The following is a 13,811-nucleotide window of genomic DNA, read 5'->3' on the forward strand; positions in this document are numbered from 1 at the left end:
ATTAAGATGATTTTTAAAAAATCCATGTCATGACCCCTTTAAGATTTGAATTTTTAGAAAAATGTTTCTAAAAATGATAATGTCCACCCAAACTTAAGTATGTAATTTGCTTAAATGTTAATGTTTAGATATTTTTTAAAATTTTTAAACTATTTTATTAAATATTTTGACATGGTTTATCTTCAAAGGTCAGTGATGTCTAAAGTTGCTTTAAAATACTTACAAGTTGACACTGCAAAAACTTGTTTTACAGTAAAAATAAACAAGAAATTTGATTGAAAGGTAAAACTGTGTCAGGTAAGTTTCTGTTTTTAGAGAATATATCTTGAATTAATTTTATTTTTCTTAAACATTAAAAAACAAAACTAAATTCCAGATAAATTACAGAGTAGATGTTGTTGAATCTTCTTGAAATATGTTTATATTACTGCTAAATTTTATTTCTAATATGTGACCCTGGACCACAAAACCAGTCTTAAGTCGCTGGGGTATATTTGTAGCAATAGCCAAAAATACATTGTATGGGTCAAAATTATTGATTTTTCTTTTATGCCAAAAATCATTAGGAAATTAAGTAAAGATCATGTTCCATGAAGATTTTTTGAAAAATTCCTACTGTAAACATATCAAAATGTAATTTTTGATTAGTAATATGCATTGTTAAGAACCTAATTTGGACAACTTTAAAGATGATTTTCTCAGTATTTAGATTTTTTTACACCCTCAGATTCCAGATTTCAAATAGACGTATCTCGGCCAAATATTGTCCTATAACAAACCATATATCAATAGAAAGCTTATTTATTGAGCTTTCATATGATGTATACATCTCAGTTTTGTAAAATTTAACCTTATGACTGGTTTTGTGGTCCAGGGTCACATATAAATTTATCTTGTTTTAAGCATGTTTCGATATGTTACCCTGGACCACAAAACCAAATATTTGGCTGAGATACAACTATTTGAAAATCTGGAATCTGAGGGTGCAAAAAAATCTAAATATTGAGGAAAATGCCTTTAAAGTTGTCCAACTGAACTTCTTAGCAATGCATATTACTAATCATAAATTAAGTTTTGATATAATATAATAATATATATTTGATATATATATATATATATATATATATATATATAATAAATATCTTCATGGAACATGATCTTAATATCCTACTAATTTTTGGCATAAAAAAAAACTGATCATTTTGACCCATAAAGACTACAAGAAAAGAAAGTTTAGTGGTCCAGGGACATATTTGTACTGAAAAAAAATACAGTAAATGTGTGAGACTTCCAGTTTGTTAGCCGCTATAGGGAAATAACGAGAAGAATAACAAAGTAAACAATAAAACTGTTTGCACTACAAACCAGTGTGTTCATAATTAAGACACACCAGTTTATGATCATACACATCAGTTTGCAATATCAAGCAACAAAACAATCTGTTTTATACAGCTAAACTGGAACTGGAAGCAAATGACACTGGAATCCAGACGCTATTAAATTTTTATTAAATTTACAAATGACCGCACAGAGAAAAATAAGGTGGATAGTCAACTTATTAGACATTCTAACCATGATCTCTTTAGAAATTACTTTTTATTCTGAGATTTCGAGAAATTCTTTATCTCAAAAACAATCTTTGTGCGTTCTACATCCCATATACTCATGTAAAGTTAATGTCTCAAACACTTGCAATGCAGCCACCAGAGACCTGTGCATTCGACAGAGAAATCTCTCTCTTCCTTCTTTTATTAAAGTCTGCATGCATAACATCTACACTCTGGATGCATCCTCCCCCCGCCCCCTCTCTATATCAGCGTCTCCCCCTCTCCACGTTGTCCCGTGCCTGCTCACGTATTCTTTTAATCTCTGCTTGGTGCTGTTATAATTGTTTTCTGTTCCTTTCATGATTTGTAACTAAGACCCAGAACGATTGCAACACAGATGAGTCCAGTGACAGCTCGCACTGAGATTGTCATCCAAACCTTGTACGACTGGCACGGTTGATGTGTCTGGGTTCAACACTGATGAAAGGCCTGAAACTTTAGAGTGATGTACAGTATGTCAATATGTCTTTGCCTGCCATAATAAGAGTGGCATCAGGTTACTGTTACTCTGCACTGTTCACTCCTGTCCTTTTACTTTTTTTGACTTATTTTTGGTCTGTTTTCATTGTATGCAGCTAAGCCCACGGCTACACTTTACAAGGATGTATATGTAAAGACGCTTGGCCTTCTAGTGGTTAAAGAAATAAAACAGCATGCTTCTTGCAAAAGAACACTGCTTTTGTTGTGCTTAGGCTCTGCTTGTCTCTAAGGAAAATATTAATCAATTATATGTTTATGAACCTGTATTTGGATAAAATACATGTTTTGTTAGATTTTTTTTTCATTTATATTATATATATATATTTTTAGCTCTACAAAACTGCTCAATTCTGCAAATTGGTGTGTCTTATCATATTATTTAAATAGTTCATCCTAACTATGAACACATTGGTTTGAAGTGCAAACAGTTTTTTCCGTTTACTGCACATTTTTATTCTTCTCGTTATTTCTATATAGCGACTAACGAACTGGAAGTCTCGCCCATATGCTTACTTCCGCGTTAAAGAATAAGGTGGATAGATAACATAATTGATCAAATAAACTAAAAGGGGGTGTTCACAAAGAGATTAAATTGCTGAAGGTGGCTGTTCTGTTGGTTTATATTAGTTGCTTCTGCTATGCGGTATATATTACGGCACGTCATCAATCGGACATTTTGGCGGCACTAAATGTAAACAATGCCACTGAACCAAAGGAAACTTACATAATTTGCTCATTATTGCTGCTGAAAATGTTTAATTATTGTCATGTTTTGGACTGTACTAATCGGTTGGACCGGGATAAACATTTACCCCCGGTTTCACAGACAAGGCTTAAACCTAATCCTAGACTAAAATGTAAATCTGAGCTGTTTCAACTGAAAAAAATTTGCACGGACTGATCTTAAAATATATCAGTGCCTTTGTTTTGTCTTAGGATGTACATCGGTAATGTTTTTTTCTTAACAAGTTTATAAATAATTTCTTAAATGTCCTAATTGAACTATGGTCTAATCCTGGTTTAGTCTAAACCCTGTCTGAGAAACCGGGCCTTAGAGTGCTATAGACTGCCAAAAGTTATAACAAATCAAGGAGAAGAGTGCAAAAAGGAACAAAATGCTTTTGTGGTTGGCCAAACTGAACAAGGATTTGCAGAACAAGAATCTTAACAACATTTGTGTTTGTTCTTATCATTTCCGGTCAGGTAGGTGAAATATTAGGCTAATGTTGCTCCCTTTCCTGCTTACTAAGTCCTTCTCTATATTATTTAGTAGCTTCCACACGTTTTTTTCCATGGTTTAGAGAGCATAAATGAGCTTAACAATGTTTTCAGTAGTACATTAACTGTGCAATCCATGCTGTTGTTTACGTTCGAGTGTCTCCAATATGGCCACGCATTCACTGAACAATATTTTTACATCATTTATACATACATAAAGTGTAGTACATAAAGTGGTTTTCTTATCACCTTTTTGCCGATACTTGATTTGCTGTATGTTGTCCTGTCAAAAACATGAATATACTATGTATAAAGGGGAAAGCTTCGATATTATATTAATAATATTAATTTGTCTTAGGAGAAGGCCTACAAATTTAATCGGGACATTGCCGTTTAAGAACGTATTGACGAAGACGCACATACCTGGTGCAAGCTTTGGTAAGTTGATGTCAGGTATTCCTTTAAGGCTTTTTGTCCAAAGGTGAGTGCATTTACAGATATATTAATGGTATTAATGATATTAATGTTTACTTGTATTTACTTAGTATTTCATCAAATATAGAAACATTTCACTAATTTATTCAGATCACATTAACATTCAGCAGTAAAACGCCATCGGTCAGTGTAAAAATCCGTGTATCATTCGTCCTTTCCATTTTCAATTGATAAATGAAAATCAAAAAATGAAAATCTGATTGGTTTTTTGTTATTTGATTTTGAATCAGAAACGAAAAACGAAAATTGTGTACGTTTTATTCATTTCATTTTCAATTTGAAACAAAATAAGCAGAAATAAGAAAACAGCTCCTTTATTCGTTTTTTCATTTGTTCAGAAAACGAAAAAACAAGATTTTGGCTCGATTTTTCGTTTTTTGGTTCACGGGTAGAAAACAGATAAACGACTTCAAAATTCGTTTTCCACATGTGGGCGGTCACGAGACGCCCCTTTAGGCCGATTGGTCAACCAAATCTGGACCGGTGACGCCATCCATTGTTCATTCAACAAAATAAAAGACCATTATTTTAAAAAAGACCATTATTTATTTATTTTCATTCTTTATTTTCATTCTAATTGCAGTCTTTAAAACAACGAACATACAAGGGCAATAACATTAATTGTATCAAAATATAATAAAAAAGTAATAAAATAGATCTTTCATAATCATCAATTTATCAGTCAAATAGGAACTTCTTACCCAGCGTTTCCCATACATAGAGTTTACTCTCTAGCGGCTTGTTCCTCAGCTGCGATCGCGCTGGTTTCACTCTCTCCCCCTGTCTCCATCATTACTGCACGGCGACACACCTGCTCAATGTTCCCCTCTATGTGCATTCTGCCTATATACGTTACTGATAATCAGGGCTCGACAATAAGGACTGCCCGATGGCCCAGGGTCAGCGTGCGAGACGCTCGGGACAGTAGACAGGATCGTAGACAGATAACACTATGCCTGATTTTGCTCTGTTTCGTCGCCAAAAGTAGTCTGAAACAAGTCACAACCGAGCCGCTGCGCATCTCCATTCAAACACAGCGGTGTTTCGTTAATGAATGAACGTGCGTTTTTAAATGAATCTAGTAAAATGATTCAATTTCCCATTCATTAAGAGTCACTTGCTTTATTCCCGAATGAACCATCCGTTCGAATGAATCAAATGAATAATATGATTCAGCAATTAAATCAGTCTCTTGCCTCCACCTGCTGGCAGATATTAAACATATGAAAAGGTAAAAACAAAGGTAAAAAAAAAAAAATCATGGACGGCCACCGTAAAAACAAAACTTTTAACATAAATTCTGCTTAATAACACTCTATTTACTAATATTGTTTAATTTTCTTCTTTGCAACAACATTCCTTTAATAGGAGTCCTCCATTTATGCATAGTTAACTGCTGATCTGGGACCATCAACCTGGACATACTGTTGTGCATAAATTTAGTTACATCACAATTATAATTTTTTTAAATTGTCAACTGTATTTAAGGAAATATACAGTTATATTTGGCTTTTGACACATTATTTAAAATGTGGCTAAGAAATAACTATTAACTTTTTTTTTTTTTTTTTTTTTTGGTTGGGCCAGTGAAAATTTTGGCAGGGCAAGAAAAAATCCTTAGCATTGAACCCTGGATAATGCTCGTTGGAAATGTCTAGTATTTAACATATCACATATATATTAGTTTTGCACACAATATCTATTTTGTAGACTCTTGTACAAAAACAACCGCAGACGATTGTCTGTTGTCCCGCCGAAAAACGATGGTGGGGCGGTGGGCAAGTAATTTAATCGTTAAATGGCCGAACACCGTGAAAAGCGACTTTTTAAAGCGTTGTTTTTTTATCTAGCTGATATCAACATTTTACTTAAGCATCAAGGCTGTGCACACTAACTTAAATCCTGGCGAAATGAAACGTTCCTGTGGCTATGATATACAGTGCAGTAAAAAATGTAATTCTCCACCCTCGGTACCTTCAGTAGATTTGCATTACAGTATTTGCACTTACCATCGCTTGTCCAAAACTGAGAATAATGTCTAAAAGAAAAGTTATGATTGCTGGGCATTTACACTTGACTGAACATTGATCTGTTCTTCTTTGCACTGATCTGTACCGCAGATACTCAGATTTAAAATCATTCAGCAAAATAAAACATGCTGGATGCAGATTAATATTTGTGAAATAAATATTTGTGAAACGAGTTAGGTTGAACAGAAGAAAGCCCAGTCTTCTTGTTGACTCTCATTTTAATAGAAACAGCCAGGTATGCAATGGTTAAAAGAATCAAGAAATAAGGACACAAGCTGTAAATTATTTTAAAGTCGTAAATCTATTGTTTGAATAATTTGTAACTATTTGTACTTCTTGTGTACATGTGATTTTGTAATTGCTTTTCCAATTTTATTATTATTATAATATTTTTAGTTATATTGTATTATATTTTGATGTAATTAATGTTATTGCACTTGTATGTTTGTTGTTTTAAAGACTGCAAAAGAATGAAAATAAATAAATAATGGTCTTTTATTTTGTTGAACGAACAATGGATGGCGTCACCCGTCCAGATTTGGTTGACCAATCGGCGTAAAGGGGCGTCTCGTGACCGCCCACATGTGGAAAACGAATGATTCGCTACTGGGCATGCGCACATCAATCTAACGTTATTTTTTTATCACACTGTACAACAATAATACTGTTTTTTTTTATTATAGTAAGGGCTAAGTTTAGGGTTGGGGTAGGTGTAGACGTTAAAAAAACACAATCTAATAGCTAGAACAATTAATTTCATTGTTAGTTTCCGGTCGTAGATGTAGGCTAACGTTATCCCTTCGGTCCGTGTACCTACGTATAATTGGTTTTCTCGTTTTTGTTTTCAAAACAAACAAACGAATAAATGATTGGTTTATGCAATATTTACATTTTCTCCGGAACACAAAAACGAATTTCATTCATATTTTCTATTTTGTTTTCATTACACGTCGTTCAAATGCAGATATTAAAAAGTCAACAAAACCAAATCGAAAAATTAAAGTTTTTTTGAACAAAGCGCGTTTTAGTACACCGGAAGCTCGCTGCTGCCGCTGAAGGTTTTCACTTGAGACATAAAACATAAATACGGAGCACTACGGAGCCCCGTACTTACACGTAAACATACGGAGCCCGCTGTGTCACCTGCAGGAGAAAAATAATCAATCCATGGCGACGGTTTTGCAATTCGTCCCCTCAGTTTATAAACCGTACTCACGAATTCTTAAACTGTTCACTCGGTTTGATAAATCGTGCCCACGGATTAACAATCCTGGAGCTCAGATTTTGTAAACCGTTCCCTCGGATTTTGAATCCGTAGGCCTACCCACAAATTCATAATCTGTGCGCACGCTTTCGCAATCAGTTCCCACGGGTTTGTAAACTGTACTCACGGATTTGTGGCCCCGCCCCCAGATTCAATAAGGCTACCTGTTTATAGGTGCTGGGTGCATTGTATTGCCTTTATTAGGGCCCGAGCCCAAAAGGGCGAAGGCCCTATTGTTCTTCTAAGGGTTCTTATTTTTTTTTTTTTTTTTTTTTTTTTTTTTTCAACCGTTTGGGCACTTTTGGGGGCCTTAACATACTCAAAAACTCTTGAAAATTTGCACACACGTTGGAATCTGCCGTCGTCCGGACGCCACAGAGGCTGGGACCCGGGCGTGGTTCAGGGCCTCTACAGCGCCCCCTGGAACACAGTTTGAAAACTTGATGTACTGCGCACACATACTTACACGTATTGATATGAAACTCGGTACACATATAGAACTCATCGAGCTGAACAACTTTTGTACTCTATGTCATAGGCTCCACGCAACAGGAAGTGAGATATTTAGGGCTGTTTAAAAAGCGCATGCTCTGGAATTTAACGTACTCCTCCCAGGGTTTCCATAGGATTGTCACCAAACTCGGTCAGCATGATCTCAAGACATTGGGGACGCTAAATTGCGAGGGGATTTTTGATATCTCGAACGGTTTGGCCGTGGCAAGGCGACAAAGTTAAGGCGAGAAATGAGAAACAGGAAGTGTCTAATAACTGTTGTACACATTGCCTGATTCTGATGAAACTTCACCAGTTTGTTCGTTGTATGATGCCGATTCCATAAATGTGACTATTATGAGTCATAGTTATAGCGCCACCAACTGGCAGCAGGAAGCGTGTCATTTTCAAAATGCTTTGAAATCAGCCTCTTAATTTTACTTGATTTTCTTTAAACTTCATCAAAATCATGTCAAAACACGGCCGATAAGAATATGTAAAGGGGTCGATGATAAATCAAATGCTGTTGCCATGGCAACGTCTCAAACTTTAAAATTAGATTCCTGTCTTTTCGAGGCAGATAACATGCTTAGAATTTCATGAAACTCAACACACACATCAATATTAATGATAGTTAGACACTGGCAAAAGGTCATAAATGGGCGTGGAGCAGGCACTCTATAGCGCCATCTTTTGACAAAAGTTGGGGGGTTAGTTTTTCCTACAGTCACCAAACTCTGTACATATATTGTTCTCATCAATCTGGACAACTTTCTAAATTAAACTCATTAGCTAAGACCAACAGGAAGCCGGCTATTTTGATTTGAATGTGGATTTTTTGAAAAATCAGGCTGTAAACAAATTCACACTCCTTCTAAGAAAAAAAAGCTTTTCACACCAAACTTTTTTAACATGAAGAGAAGATTCTGAAGATGTTAAATTGCGAGCGGATTTGGGATATCTTGAACGGTGTTGACGTGGTGATTTTTTAAAGATGTAGTAAAAAACATAACCCTAATTTTTTATATCTTTAAAGTGCAGCATCCAAACTCTTTAAAACTTTTTTCACACAAAGATCTAATCATCATGAGCAAGTGCTGGTAATATCATAACTAATCACGCTTCTATGAATTAAAGAAAATTAAAATAAGAACTCAGTAACCTGCTGTCACTGGGCTGACTGTCTGTGTTGACACTAAGAGTGACTGAAGGGGGGAGGGGTGAAAGGGAGAGAGACCAGTGGAACATGCTGTTTTGCTTCAGACCATCTTTGAGGAAGATGCTCATTGCACATTACACATTGCTGTAGTTTAATCTAGATAAATATGTCTGAACTTTGAGAGTCTGATCTTTAAGAAAATATAAAGGGTCACAAACTCTTTCATTCTTTGTATATTGCAGTTGTTTATTTATTCTTTACTGAACTATACCATGAACTTGTCCTATTCAGTCACATAGCAAAAGATTAAGAAAAATACAACTTTTTAGCATGATCAATTTATCTTCATTGATAGACATTTATTTTCATAATTTAAATTTTAGATTGAATAAAAAAAACACTAACAATTTCAGGACAAACTTTGACAACAAAACAAACTTTGCTGTTATCTGTTCAAAACATCTGAAAATTGTACCATTTTAAGATGAGTTATATTTATATATCGCCCCATTACAATACCCAACTTGATTTTTAAAGATATTTTTAAAGAATGAAGGGTTTATTGAGCACTTTATTGTGTATTGCTGTACACCCACATGAACTGTGTTCATGTTCATGTTAATTCACAGTACATACACTATGTTAAAAGATACTAATTTACCTTTAAACTATATATGAGTACTTTTTTAGGTTAATATTAATTAACATTAATAAATGCTATTTAATTATTGTTCATGTTAACTAATATAGTTAATGTTAACAAATGAAACTGGATGGTAAAATTGTATATTTAGTGTGTATGTGTCTGTGTGTTGATTTTAAAATTTTACCCTTTCAATTCAAACTTTAAATCCAAACTGGCTGAGGGTTAATGTGAATGCATGTGCCAACTGGGCACCGTTTTCCTAATTGATTCTTAGTTATGTAGCGCTTAAAAGTGATGTCTTATAACAGGTGTCACCTGCAAAGCAATATCCACACACAAATTGAACAGATAGGTAACGATGACATTTAAGCAGAAGTGGTGGACGTAAAGCAAGCAATAATAACATTTTGTTATCATCATGAATTACTTGTTCTTATCGTCATCCTCAGAATATTGGGAAAATGTTCCCTATATTGTGAACGGCTTTGGGATATCTTGAACGGTGTTGATGTGGTGATTTATGAAAGTAACAATAAAAAAGATGAAGAGTTTTTTCATATATCTTTGAATTGCATTATTCTAACTCATCAAAACTTTTTACATATAAAGAACAAGAAATTCTTAGGAAATACGTGTAGTTTCAAAATGTTATCATGCTCAGAGGCCCCAAAAACATTAAAAGTGTTATATAAATTTGTCATATTAAAGCTCTAATACCAGGGATGAACACTAGAGGTCCTCATAACATAAGGAATCGTTTGACCTCTAATGCTATTTAGCTCATTGTCAGTGTATAAGAATGACAATAATCCATAGAATCAGTTGATTTGTACTGTATTGTCAGTGTACTTATACATAATTATTTTGTATAGGTGCTTAAAGAGCATTAAAATCTTTTTTTTATCTTTTAAGGAAAAGTTATATGATTTAAATACATATATACACTCTCACTGATAGAACAAAAAATCTTATAAGTATGACACTATACTGCTCAGTTCACTTAATTAGAATGAGAAACAAATACAAAAAGACCAAAAAAATCAACTAAGTAAATATGTATTTATTTTTAATGTATTTGTTTATAATTATTTCACAGATTCTTATAGATTATTAAAATAAAATTTAAAAATGATTGTACACCATAAAACATGGTAACTATTTAAAATAGGGTCTCTTTTGTTAAAAATGGTTAATGAACTAACAAACACGAACAAACATCGAACAATATATTTGTACTCGATTTTCTTCAAACTTCATCAGAATAATGAAAAAAAAAAAAAAACGATGAGAGTCTGTAAAGGCGTCGCTGATGCATCAAATGCTGTTGCCATGGCAAATAAATAAAAATAAAAAATAGATTCAAATATTTGTTTCCTGTGTTTTTGAGGCAGATATCATGCTTAGAATTTCATTTTCATTTTTACATTTTCAATGATTTATTATATATTTAAAGTGCAGCATCCTAACTCTTTGAAACTTTTTTCATACAAATAACTATCCATTCTGATCAAACACAGATCATTTCATAATTATATAAAACTCCACGAATGAAAGAAAATAAAAAAAACATATCTGATCTCACTCTTCTCTGTGTGTGTTTGTGTGGTAAGTGGCTGAGTGTAAGGAGGGGGGATGGGTTGTAAGAGAAAGAGTCAGAGAGGAGGAGAGGCAGTAAGGGTTAGTCCAAAGGGTTACTGTGAATGCATGTGCCAACTGGGCACCGTTTTCCTGATGCTATCGGGATGGCGACTGCACAGACGGCGAGGGCCCGGTCATCGCTGCTTGCAGCTTTAATTAAACTTTATTTTTCATAGTAGGCTATATGAGACCATGCAACTGACAAAACAATGTTTTTAGCGTTTATTTTACATTAATAACCAATAGAATAGCTGCTAAAACACCACATCTGTGTTTTATCCTAATGATGATTAATGTAAAATAAACGCTAAAAAGAGGACTATTTTGTAAGTGCGAATCATGCTACTTTAACGCACCAAAATAAAATAATAATTGAAGAGCGGCTTCAAACGGCTTTGCCTTATTTTTCAAAATATAAAATCGCCTGAATTTTGTAAAAAAAAACGTTTGGAGAGAAGGTAAAAAGCAATACAAAACAAATAATTTACAGGTTATGTTGTCATTCCTTTGCTCTCAAACTGAATGCAATGTAATAAGAGGCCTTAATTAATAATAACATTAACAGTGAAGCATGCATTCGTCTACGTGTTAAGAATGAGTATAATTTCCAAAGCTGTAAAAGGTTATTTAAAAATAAAGCATTCATTATAATAAACAGTTTACTGTCTTTAAAATAATAATTACAATTATTAGTATTATTTACGGTGAGCATTGCTGTCACAGACATAAGAACCCTGCACAGGCCTCAAATCTATAGGCCCTAGATGCTGGCCCGAGTTTATCAGAATTCAGTAATATGGGCCCCAATCCGACCAAACCCGTCTTTTCCCCCTCTTCTCACAAAACAGCGTATACTACTGTTTCAGCTATTAAAATAGTCCAGTTTTGTATGTAACGCAAAGTGATTATATTTTGTTTCGTTTTTATTAAGTTAATTTAGAAAAAACATTTGGAGCATTTTTTTGTTCGTTAAATATAAGTTTTTGATTTTTAAAGTAACGACCAAGCGGCAGAGAATGAGTTGATCATATTGTGTTTGATCAATTTTGCCTTCTCAGATAATCACAACTTGCCTAAAATAAATATAGATCTAGGCCTAAAAGAGTTAAAATATAAAACAATGTTAATTTCAACGTTAAAATAATATAAATGTGCGGTATTAGGCACAAATGCAATCGTTTGTGCTGAGAGCCGCTTTGCAGGACATAGAGGAGCCAGCGCAATCACTTGCATTTTTGCAGTTAAAATATTCCGTTATTTTTGCTCATAAAGGTACGAGTAATACATTATTCGGAACTGTAAATGGTCTACTTTTATTTGTGTGCACTCACAATATCAACAAAATGTTGCAAACGGTGCTTGAAACATTGAAAACAAACATGATCCCCTCATGTCATCTCAACAGGAGTTCTTCTCAGCAAAACTCAGCGAATTAACTCACAGACAAGATATTTATAGAAAGCTTTAAATTATTACTTAACGAAAGAGAACAAATCAAAAACAAAAACTATTTCATTATGTAGTCTGTAAAGATTAATTTCTCTCTAAAGGCGCGTCCAAAGAGGAAATGGCGATCGGCAACTTCATCCTTGTGAGACACTGACTCAGAAAACACAAGCGTTTTAGCGTTTATTTTACAATAGCCTACTTGCCAATGGGATAAAACACAGGAGGTGAATATAAACACTTTTATATTAGTTTAATGTTGAAATTAAGATTGTTTTATACTTGAACACTTTTAGGCATATAGATTTTATTGTAGGCAAGTCATGATGATTTGAGAAGGCAAAACTGATCAAACACAAGCTATGATCAACTCACTGTCTGCCGCTGGCTGCTTGGTCGTTACTTAAAAATATATATATATATTGAACGAACAATAAAATGCTCTAAACATTTTTCTAAATTAACTTAATAAAAAAACGAAATGAAGCAACCACTTTACTGAACTATTTTAATAGCTGAAACAGTATATAAGCTGTTTGCATCACCGTAAATAAATAATACTACTACTAATAGTAATTATTATTATTATTTTAATTTATAGGCTAATAAATGAGAGCACTTAAGACAGTAAAATGTTTCTAATACAATAATTCATGAATGTTCTATTTTTAAATAACCTAGAAATGTGTTTGTGAACTATTCATTCTATGAAGACATATTTTGGTGATTTTATTATAAGCTTTTCACCCAGAGATAGATGCATGCTGTTAATGTTATTATTAAATATATATTATTACATTGCATTCAGTTTGAAAGCAAAATAATTAACATAACCGGTACAGTTTTGTATTGCTTTTTACCTTCTCCTCTCCAAACTCTATAATTTTTCAGAAACGGTTTATAAACTCGGGAGGAATTGCAAAACCTTCGCCACGGATTGATTATTTTTCTCCTGCAGGTGACACAGCGGGCTCCGTATGTTTACGCCCGTCTCAAGTGAAAACCTTCAGCGGCAGCAGCGAGCTTCCGGTGTACTAAAATGCGCTTTGTTAAAAAAAACTCTAATTTTTCGATTTGGTTTTGTTGACTTTTTAATATCTGCATTTGAACGACGTGTAATGAAAACAAAATTGAAAATATGAATGAAATTCGTTTTTGTGTTCCCGAGAAAATGTAAATATTGCATAAACCAATCATTTATTCGTTTGTTTGTTTTGAAAACAAAAACGAGAAAACCAATTATACATAGGTACACGGACCCCCTTCTATTTTGAAGTCGTTTATCCGTTTTCTAACCGTGAACCAAAAAACGAAAAATCGAGCCAAAATCTCGTTT

The sequence above is a fragment of the Garra rufa genome, chromosome 13, assembly GCF_049309525.1.
Source record: "Garra rufa chromosome 13, GarRuf1.0, whole genome shotgun sequence".
Taxonomy (NCBI): Eukaryota; Metazoa; Chordata; class Actinopteri; order Cypriniformes; family Cyprinidae; genus Garra; species Garra rufa.